Consider the following 12,218-nt stretch of genomic DNA (forward strand, 5'->3'; position numbering starts at 1 on the left):
GTAGCTACCTGCCATAGTCACCTCCGTCTTTGGTGTCAAACGCCACTTAACATCGCTGTCATTCACAGCGAGTCAGAGGAGAGCTAAAGGAGAGAATGAGAGGGCCAAATGGAAGCTATTTAGCTTCCAACTAATCCCTCATCACTTTACCACACGAACTATTGGTTCTCCACTGTGTCTGTGGGCCTCCCCGCTCCACTTCGGGTCTGCTCTCAAGCTCCGGAATAACATTCCCGTTCTTTCTAGAAACCGGGAAGGGGTGGGCGCGTGGGGGTGGGGGGGTCACCAAAATTTTAGAAACTGAGAGCTATGTCATGCAAAGGCCTACCAGTTTGATACAAAATTCTGGAATGTCATTTTTCTTCAAATTACCTTTAATTGTGCTATGATTTCTCAATTATTATCTACAATGACTTCAGGCACAGGTGTGAAACTCAAGGCCCGGGGGGCCAGATCTGGCCCACCACATCATTTTATGTGGCCCGCGAAAGCAAATCAAACATGTCAACTTATATGATGCTGGCTAAAATCTTCACCAAAATTTACAATTCTTATATGTAATAAATAAGAGACATATTGTAAGCATTCTTTCGTTACCAAAACCATCATTATCATCATTACAGTAACTCAAAAAAATAGTTGAATAAACCGATATTAAATTTTTTATATGGTTTCATATTATAACGGCCCTCCAAAATGTGGCCCATGACAAAAATGAGTTTGACACCCCTGACTTAAGGTATGGGAAATAAATATCAATGTGCAACACTTTCTCTCAATCTCTGAAAGTGTATACATCTTCAAATGATCACTTCCACAACATTCCTAGGAAATCACGATATGCCATTCATCACCAGTGAGCCATCTTTCGAAGGAGTTTACTCATATGGTGCCTGTCGGTGACATGGGCAACTTATTTATTTGGCGTGTAAATGATTATATTCATGCAGGCAAACAGTACTTACAGGACAAAGAAAATCAATAACAAAGAGAGACAGCAGATCAGATGAGATCGGGTGCTGTTCAAGTAGCGGTTCCGGCCGTGAGCCCCACTTGCCGTTCACCCAGCGCAGTACGCCGTCGACCGACCCATTCATTGTATGCTTCGGTCAGGTCAGGCCAATCTTTCCCAATTTTGTTAGACTATCATTAGAGTACACCATTTTGCAGAACAAACAAAATAATTGTTTGGGGGGGGTTTCGCTACTTTTCAAAAAACTAAAGAAAAAACCCACCCCTTCCACTTCCTTATTTAAAGATTCCTTAAGAGCAACGCAAGGTACAGCATTGACAGCAGGCTCTAGTGATTAAGTCCTTTCATTGGTTAATTAGCCCCCACAGCGAGGCAAACAACTGCCGTGACTCACAGAGTGATCAAAGACACAGCCTGTCAAGAGGCTCCAACTCTTGCCGTACCTGTGGGACACTCACACACACCGAGTTGTACCTGTGGGACAGTGTCTCTGCCACACACAGACGCACAGAGTCATGTCTTCTTACCTGTGGGAGATTCCCCCGTGCCTCCTCCTGAGGTGGAGTGCCATGCAGTCACACTCAGGGTGACACACTTAAGACGTGATGTTAGGAACTTCACACATCTACATCCGCACGGAACCTGCCAAGGAAAGGGGACAACACAAACAGAATCAAAGAGTTTGCCGATTGGGAAACTGTAGCCTGTATAAAATAACTTAATAAACATATCAGCAAAGACAGACTGGGTTAAATGGTAAACTTGAAGAAAAAAAAGTCGAAGCATGTTTTATTTCGGAAGAGAAAGACCATCTAGGCCAAGATAATATCTGCATCCTCTAGGGGCAGTATTGCGCAGTGTCAGCATGTGTTTGTCTGATTCTCTTTGGATCCCACTCAGTGTTCCCATCACAAGATGGACGGCACAGTGATGAGAGTGGCACAGGCGCTGGTTGCCAAGTGACTGCACAGGAATTAGCCGTTTCCCACAGGTTTAAATAGACTATACATCAACTTTAAAAATGCAGCTAAATCCAGGGGAATCAATTGCTTGCAGCCTCTTGTCAAAATAAAATGTGGGTAAATTCAACACACCCTTTTTTTCCCCCTCGGTGTTGGCCAATTCCAGACACTTAAAGTTACAGTCATGGTCCGGAATACCCTTCGGGATCAATAATGCTAACCTTGCAGCATCCACAGCACAAAGAATGTCGACTTTGGTTAAAAAATAAACAAAACACGAACAGCCGCATTTGACAGCAGCAAAAAAAGTCAAAATAGCCCAAAAAGCACCATTTCCAGGGTTGGTTGTGTGGGTATATTGTGTTTTAGCAATAATTAAGGACACGTTAACCCACTTTGTGTGAGATGCCGGTGGCTACATCAATGTCACTTGTGACAAATTAATGGTTTCAAACTTAAAATTTGAAGCCCGGTGATGGACACCACAAAGCGAAGGTGCACCGCCACGTGAGCACCCGTGGCTGGCCTGCAGCACTAAAGAGCAGTAATGGTTCTAATTCCAATAAAGAGAAAATCCAAGGTCACACTGTGAACTTCCTCGCCATCAGAAGACCACAAAGACTGTCTGGGAGAGTGCATAATATCCTCACAGCTATTTTTACCCTCAAATTAAAATCTATGACATGTTGAAATGACTGCAGTGAGTAAGAGGGGTATTCAAAGCAGACACTAATGGCGCTTATTAATGGCATGAATGAAGTCTTGACAGGTCGTGTGTCATTCTGCAGGCAATGCTCCACTGGCATAATGGCTAATGTAAGTGGGGATAATTATATATATTATACCCTGTCTTGTGGTATTTTGGCAGGAGTATGAGAAGCCGGGCAGTTAGCGAGGAAGAGTGAAAAGTACTTGCTCTTTTTCAAGAGATGCTCGTGTGTTTGTGGGTGTGCTCCATCTTCTTTGCTGCTCTAGCCACGTAATGGAATGATTGGGAGACAAGAGCCCCAAAATGTGGCCTAATGTTATGGCTTGCATTTACCATACATCAACGAAAGGCGCTCATGTGGACAGACGACACCGTTCAACGCGACGGTCACAATCATATTGCGCTGGTGTGGAGGAGATAAGTTAAGATAAGATAAGAAAACCTTTATTTGTCTCACGATGGAGAAATTCCCAATTTACAGCAGCAAAATTATTAAGACCTTGAATGGTGAATTGTGGACTCTAAATTGGCCATAGGTGAGAATGTGACGAACGGTGTTGAAAATGGATGGATAAAATTTGTTTTTTGTATATTTAGTATGTTGCATTAAAACTACTCGAACAAGTACAACAAACGCAAAAAGTTACTGAAGTAAATGTAAAGTCCTAAATATACGAAACTCATTACGAGCCACTTCTGATGGTGGGGGTAATGATGGGGTCACGGTGTCGATGCTGGTAATGGTGGCCGTAGTGCTGGCTGTGGAGTAGGCACGCCTGGGTGGGTCTTGGAGAACGTTTTCTGTCTCCGGGGTTGGCAGCAGAGAGGCGACTAATTGGAGGCCCGGTGGTAAAATATGTTCATTACGCCTGCGCCTTCAAATACCTTCCCTCATTTATCTGCGTATTCACCCACTTACCCCCAAAGCCAACACAGGACCCGGGAGCAGGTTCGGCACCGACCGAATAAGAGTAAGAATGAGAGTCATATGCGAAGGGAAGGGAGGGAGGGTTAACCGTATGCTCTGTGGGAATTAACAAAGCACTGAGTAATTAAATCTAAATTGACATTCAGGTAATTAGCCCCTTGATTAGGAGCAATAACGCAATTAGCCAACTAGTCTTTGCTAATTGTTAATTAGTATAAGCAAAGTTATTGTGGGAGTGCAAGAGGGAGGCATGTAAAAGAACAAATGTTAATCTGTCTCTCTTTCAACAGCCTTTCTGGCTATTGAGCTAGCAGGCAGGCGGCTCCATTGTCTTTGTCTCCATTCACAGGCAGGCGCTGGCTAATTAGCTGAAAGTCTTATCCGGGATGTGATCAGAGAGCAAGCTGGCACATCTCCACTTCGACCCGCTTGCCTTTCCGAGCGCCTGCGCCAGGGCGATGTATCACACGGAGGCTATTTGTTCCGAATGAAGATGTGATGTGGATGAAGTACGATCCGAAAGGCAAGCGGAGGGAGCCGCTGTGCTGCGGATCAATCTGAAGGAGATGTAACTCATCTAAAAGGTTTTTGAGTTGGCGAGGATGGATGAACACAGCGACTCATTAAATGGATGCAGGGAAATATTATAGACGCTGCAGGAAGTGAGATTTACTTTGGCCACAAGTGAGAAATGGGCATAGGTGTGTGTCTGTGTGTGTATACGTAACTTAGTGCTCCTCCCTTTCTTTAGTCAGCAAGGTAATTTTGACCAGATAAACAGCTCCTCCAGTTGATTGCAGGCAAGTATCGTCTTCGATATTGATCCCATTGCTTCTAGACATTCAACACCTGTATGAGAAATAAACATAAAATTAGTCATATGAACACAAAACATTCCTAACAATAAATTTATGGGTTTGAGAGGAATGAGGAATGATGGATTCATAGCACGCAGAATTCCATTAATCATTCCTTTTTCTCAGTCCACTCGGAGGAGAGGGCAAATTCATTTCTTTGGTGCGCCAAGCAGGCTGGCATCATGAATATTCATGAACGAAAATTTGGGGTCAGGCCTAATAGGGGGAGGTGATTTGTTCTGTTAATGCTTGGGTCTTGTTTAAGAGGTTAACCTATAGAATAGTCGCATCCATGCAAAAAAGGCGCTGTTAGGATCCAGATATACAAGTCACAGGTGTGGGAGGAAACCAGAGTATCCGGAGAAACTCCACACAGGAAGGCCAGAGCCGGGATCGAACCAACGACCTCTGCACTGTAAGGTCGACGCTAACCACTTGACTACCAAGCCACCCGAGAACAACCATTCACACTCAAAATCACACCAAGGGACAATTTTGAGTGAGTCTAGGTTCTAAAATAGATAAATAAATAAATACATAAATAAATTAATGCATACATAAATAGATACGTATGTACATATATACATAGATGAATGTCAGCAATTTGCGTAGACCACAGTACATTTTTGGATGCCTTATGATTAAAAAAGAACAACAACATCAACAACAAAAAAAAGGAGCAAAATCAGGCCTCTGAGACTCACTCAAACACTCACGTGTCAAAGCATCTCACCCTGAAAAATCAGCACTTAAAGTCACTTAATTAATAATTGATCAGCATATTTGAAGTGATTAAAATTCATGACTTGAAAGTGAATTGTGCCCCAGTACCCTCAGGGTGTCCAATCAGTGCGCTGTGTGCGTTAGATCAGGAGTGAATTCCTAATTGTACCTGGATATTTAGCAGGGTCAGGTAACTCCCACGCGGGCACACGCATTTCTTCAGCCAGTCCTAATTTGTCTGTCACCCCGTCGTCACCTCCTTGTCATCACTGCCCTTCCTCTTTGTCTCCATCGTCCACCTCTGTTGGAGACAGAAAGAATCATTAAGTCGTCACGATTGAGACGTCATGCCAAAGCCCTGTCACTCACTCACACACACACACACACACACACACACGCACACACACATGTCGTCAGGCTTCTCACCGGTTAGCTCAGGCTCGTTACCCATGCATGTTCAAAGACCGCAAATTATAATGACTCCATGTTGTGACAATTATCAACCGTACATGCGTCGTGTGCACTCTCTTAGATGTTGAATGCAACATAATTCATTTTGCAGGAAAAGATGCTCCAAACACTCATTGTTATTCAAATCACGTGGAAACACTTACAAACGTCAATTAACCCATTGTGCACTTCTGTTGTGTTGACTTAAAATGTATGCCTTCAGGCAACATTAACTTCACATTGTGTTGAAATAATGCAAAATAATTAACTGTGTGCAAAAAGGGCAGCGCGACATCTCAACTGTGTTTGTTGATGAAGTTAATAGCCGTTACATCAATAGAATCAGCATGCTGTTTTCATCACTTTTTTTCCACCGAGATACTTTGTGTTTAAATCACAAAATGAGTCAACTCAATTGATAAGAGTAAAAGTTTGTGTTGAATAGTCCCCGATACAGTCCCCAAAATCAAGACTATAACAAGATTCTGGCTTTATCTTTTTAAAACTCATTCAGTACCAGCCAATTCTGGACCAAGTCTGAAAAGACGTTTAAAAACGTCTTTGGGAGTGAATGTGTTAAAGACAAAAAAAAAGCTTGGCCCCAGGCGGTTGACCTAAACATGACAACGCCCCCCACCCCATCAATTATTAAAGCGTCCTTGAGAAGGATTGGTCTGCATAATAAATGTTTTTACTGACTGTACCTGCGGCCCGAACGCGTGTTAGTGTTAACTTCTATTGGAATACAAAATCTGTCATAACAAAGTCGTTGCATATTGGAGGGCTAATCTGTATCGAGAGACACCAGACACGGGACATGCGAGGAGATACCCCCCGTCCTTCCTCGCCGCAGAGAAAGACAGCCTATTGAAGGTCTAAACACAGAACATGATGTGTGTATTTCTCACTGTGGAGGTGAGCGATGTGGCCAGTGTTCTTCTGTCCTCTCATGTATTAAACATCTCTCTCTGCTCGCCCCCCACTCCCACCCGTCCCAAGGTTCACAAGCCCCCAGCAACCCCAGAGACTAGCGCACTCTTTTAAAGATATGTGCTCACTTAATCACTGAAGAAAAGGGCCCCAGAGCTAGCCTAATATTATAATTAATTAATTCAGCCAAAAAGGGGGTATTAAATTTCCTGCCTCTTAGGATAGCGTGTTGAATACATTGACCTTTGCAGAAAAGCCTCTCACTCAAATCACCGTCTCGCGTGCGCACAACTTGTTTCTGTTGCTTATGGCTCCAATGCAAAATGCATCATCGTATGCGGATAACATTATTATTTCATATTGACGGGAGGCCTAAATGTAAATTGCACCTCATGTTATCATTATTAGACATTAAGGCATCATTTTTGGACGGCGTGGTTTTTGTGTGTTTGTGCATTTTCCAGGACGCAAAGAAGTCCTTTTCCGTTTGGCTCATCAACATGGTTTGATACATTATAGACGCATTTCCCTTGGCAAATCAGCTGCAAAGAATCGATATGAAATGATGATGTGGAAGAATTTGAGGGAGCTGACGTCATCTGTTTTTCGAACAAGAACCCGTGTCTCTCGTAGAATCACACCGGCAAGAAAAGGCAGGGCAGTTTATTTATATTGTGCGTTTCATACACAAGGTAACTGATTACTAAAAGAATACACAGAGCTAGAACATGATTGTATGGTATAAACGTTCAAAGCATTTACACTTTTGGCTAACTGCAGCGCTGGAGGGAGCTTGCTTATTCCATTGGTGTGCAGCATAACGGCCAAATACTGATGCACTATGTTTGCTTTGAACTCTGGGCTCCACTAACGGACCCGAGTCTGCTAAACCTCAGAACCCTACTGTGTTCATATGCCATGAGCAATTTATTGAATGCATTCCGGACCGAAGGCGATCTGTGATTTTCAGACCGGTCGCAGCATTTTAAAATCTATTCGATTCTATTCAAGAGAGAAACATACATGCACTAAAATTTGGCATTGATCCATGTGATCATGAGAAACTGACCAGAGATGTTCAACATCTAATCTTGTGTAGGAATTTCGACAATCAATGAAAACATCTATCCATTTTCTACTGTTGAGCTGGGCCTATCCCAGGTGACTTTGGGCAAATCGCTAGACCCTCGACATGTCACCAACCACTCACAAGGCCACTTTAGAGTGTTCAATGCGAAAATGAAAAGTCCAATTGGAAAGATTCAAACCTTTGACTGTGAGGTGTCCCAACAGTATCGTCCAAAAAGTGTTTATGCAAACTGGTGAAAAAGGGTGTGTGATCACTGCGCACACACAGGAAGAGAAAGTTTTCTTATTAGTGGAGAAAGTAGGGAAATAGCAGTCAGCTAAGTCTGTGTCTATCTCGACTCCCCAGTGTACTCTCAGTCTTCACTAACTCTGACTGAAGTTCAGAGGGGTTAGGTGGTATACTCAGGAGGGGGGGGAGACAAAAGGGAGGAGGCGGAAGGAGGGGGGTTAAGTAGGATTGGAACAGTGGCAGTTTTAAAACACAACTTTAAATCTCCACCTATGAGAGAAAGAGTCGGGCGAGGGGGGGGGGGGGGGGAACAATGGCATCATGTGGCGTGTCGTTATCTTCGGGGAGACGGCGGTATGAGACTAAAAAAGAAGCTTGAAGAAGGGCATAAATGTGATAACAGCTGTAGGCTGTATAAGCTTCTTCTCATGGAGTGATGCGGGAAAAAAAAAATCTAATCTTTGCGACCTTCACATCATAAGTTCAGTCAAACACACTCTTGCTCACAACCATTGCAAATGGATTTTAAAGATGGATGGATGAATGGATGAGTGCCCGGTGGAGAGAAACAAATACAGCAACAGAACAAATAGATCTTAATAGGAGCTTACAAGCTAGAATGAATCCTGTGTGCCACACCATTAACTTGCGCTCTTCTATCAAGGACAATGAAATAAGCCATCATTTAGCCAGTCTTTGTCCCATACGTAAATTTATTGCCAGGAGAAGGCTGCAATCAGGAAAAGGTACCGGGTAGGATACATCCCTCTCAACAGCCGTACAAAAGATGGAGTCTGTAACCTTCAAAAGGAGACAAATCCTGCCGGATGCATTATTTATCTTAATAATGACGATTTTAAATTAGCAGCCAGCACAAAGCTAAATGATGGTGGCATATTTGTGTTCCCTCGTTGATCATTCTAACAGACCAACGAGCTGGCTTAACACAATTTATTGCTTTGACAGAGATGATACTTTTCTTCCCAGCAACACATTTAACATACAAGTCTTTCAAAGATATGATACAAAAAAAAAAAAATCACAAGACTCGACTAAAAGTCACTTAAAGTGGATACACAGATTAAATGTACCTTCTGCCACCTTGTGGAAGAGGATCAAATTGTTCTCCCCGTCACTCCATGTTGTTGGCAGATAGTACAAATAGTTTTTGTTTATCTTAGTTAAATTAAAAAAAAAAATTTCATACCGATTGGGTAAAACTGGATAATCTACACCTGATCATCTAATGTGCCACAACACACAGGTTGGAAATCACGACTGATGAAACCACAAAACTATTGAGACGCCTGGCTATGATAACCTTCTAGGGAGCAAAAATTGAAGATTTTTGATTGGGTTCCGGTCAAGTTCTTCCACACCAAACTCATCCAATCGAGCCTTGCTTGACGTAGTGGGACACGAAACGGCCTTCACATAACTGCTCCCAAAGAATTGTCCAAAATGTTTTGGAATGATGAAGATTTACATTTTCAGGACGAAGAACCCCCGACTGATTGAAAATGTCAATTGCTGTCACTGCAACACAATGTTCATCAAGCCTTACTAATCATCTTCTTAATGGGTTTGTCTTAGGTTGTGGACCACTAACTCCCCCTACTGGGTACGAGGGGTAAAACACCGTGGCAGTAACGCAAGAATAGTTAGGGGACACTACAATGTATGTATTCTTAATTTTGCCCACCCTTCCTCGAAAAATAGGCAAGCAAAATTAAGAGGAAAATATATATTTCATTTCATTTTCATCCATGACTAAGTCTCTTAACGTGTCGCCACCGCACATCATTCTCGGCGGCTGTCTAAGAAAGGAAAAGAGACAAACCCTGACCACTGACCAATACACCATCTCATCACCTGCACACACTTGAAAAGACCAAACCTTTCCTTTGCCGCTGTTAATGGCGAGGACATTATTCATCTCTCCAGCCAATTTGAGTTTCTTTTTCTTGCAGGAATGGAAGCACCGCAGGTTGAGGGGAGTCAGTGAAGAGTATTAAATATGTAGAAGAAGATGGACAAAAGGAGCGGCGGAATAAAGAGGGCAGCGGAGGTGGGAATGAAGAAGGACGGGAGGTGTGCGGCGCTGATGTCGAGGTAGTTACAGTGAGAGAATGTGAAGATGGCAGAAAGAAAAGAGAAGACGCTTCGCCTCTGTCACGGGTAGCTGCATGTGCTCTCGGTTTTGACCTTTCAAGAAAGGACACTTCGTCTTCCACATTTGAATGTAGAGCCAATGAAGCTCAAATGAGGAGGGCTCAAAAGTGACAAAGTCCAATGTGGCCGCTGTCACCGTGGAACCTCCGAGGTCAAATGCCATTCATTCTGCCATGCTGGAAAACATTTTCCCAGAGAAAATTAAAAACACTCTCTTTCAGGCTCAAACTGTTGCAATTAATTCAATAACATTTGAATATTATTTAATGTCATACAAGTCTAACAATTCAGTTCACAGTGGTACATTTAAAGTGCAATTGGTTGGTGGCCATTCAAGGAACTGAGTGAGTTGAGGAGTTTTATTTGGACAAAAAAAAAAAAGTGGTTTGACATCTTGTGTGTGGCTTCTTGGTGTCAAGAAACTATGTTGCAAGATGTTAACTATTTGGCTGCGGCTGCCCTTTCTTTTTGTAACCCCCCCCCCCCCCCCCCCACCCCCAAAGTATGCTGATAAACCTCCAAAGAACAACGTTGGCTTCCAACCTCACCCTCGTAAACCCTTGACTTGTGGGTATTCGTCGTTCCACTGTACAGTGTTTGGATCTGAGGACTCCAGGGATTTGTAATATGAATCAGTCTACAGTCGATATGTTCACATATGGTGAGAATGAAGGAGAAAAAAAAAGATTACTTCACTGAAATTTCATATTGTGCGATGTCAGCATGAGTTTGACCTCAAAAGTTTTGTTTAACTACAGGTATATTTCAATTTAAGGGCTCCGTTGCAATTCACCAAGCGGGAAACTTCAATGTGCGGTAATGAAGGATGGCTCTCAAATCAATTTTGCGTCACTTTCTTTGGGATGTGCTACTCAATGATGTACGGCCACGGAAGCTATAAATTGTGGCTCTAATCTTCATCATGTGGTGAGCTCCATTATTTTTGGCTGCCCAAGAGAATCGGCCCGATGCGGAGGAAATCATAAAACTGGCCGTGATTGACAGCAACTTAATGGAGGAGGATGGATCAATGAGTAATATTACTGATATCAGCAAGGCAACACACATAAACCTTTACCAACTTCACAATGTCACTCATAAAAACTTTGCTTCACATTCCCGAAGAAAAAAAAAAAAGATAAATCCATCCAAAAAATAAAAAAAGTCTTCCCAGTTTTTATAGCCCTTCTCTGCCTTTCATCAATCTTCCTCATCTCCATTTTGATGTGTGTCTATTAGCATGAGGTGAGGCCTTGCCTGCTCTCACATCCAAGGGCTAAATTAGCTCAATCAGGCCCCTTTCACCTCTCTTCCTTGGGCTTCCAGCAAAGTGACACACTGCTCCCCTGAGGAAGCAGGCGGGACAAAGGGAGGTGGAGGGAAGAACGCCAAGCCGAGTGGCCAGAGGAAGACGATGGAGTAGGGGAGCAGGTTTGAGTTGGATGTAGTATGATAGTTTTAATTTTGGGATGCTAAAACCTCCTAGAGGCCAAGGGGTTAGAAAAATGACATTTTCTGTTTTGCCCTCAACCGAGTGCAGCAAGTGAGCGGCCACACACGTGCCACTAGAGTGCCAGCGTTTCTTAAATTGCTTCTTTGTGTTTGATTTGTCTTAACCTTTACCCTTGCCTCTTCTTACAAAACAGCCCCCTGAGTGTCAATAGAAATGCAAGGCAGGCACTTCTGCCACAGTAATAGCAGCACATTTATATGTGTGTGTGTGCTGGAGGGAGATCGGAGGTGGTGATCGGAGTGAGCCATAAGATCTACTCTCTGCAGCTCTACAGGGATTTATTAGACCAGGGAGTACATTAGCATCATAAAGACTCTGGAGAATGGGCCTGCGGATGGGCTGCACACACCACGACTACACACTAACATCCTCTCTGTGCATCAATGATGTGTATGTCTATGTGAGGATTAGAAATAAGATTACCTCGATTTAAGTTAAGGACTATTAAACAATTTATGGTTCATCCTGAAGGAGACTTGGGCTAATACATCAGAAGAAGATGGAGAGAAAAGGGACAAAAGGTGGTCGGCGAAATAAGACCGAGGGAATATTGCATTCCTTCTTGAAGACGCATTGGGTTTGATGTCCTTCTGCACGTTTGTATTTTATTTTTATGTATTTAATTTCAACCACGTGGTGAAAAACATTTTAAAACCTTTTTGGGTTGCAAATTATTATGTGTG

Source organism: Hippocampus guttulatus, chromosome 8, assembly GCF_054856545.1.
Source record: "Hippocampus guttulatus isolate MCC_2025c chromosome 8, RoL_Hgut_1.0, whole genome shotgun sequence".
NCBI classification, from domain to species: domain Eukaryota; kingdom Metazoa; phylum Chordata; class Actinopteri; order Syngnathiformes; family Syngnathidae; genus Hippocampus; species Hippocampus guttulatus.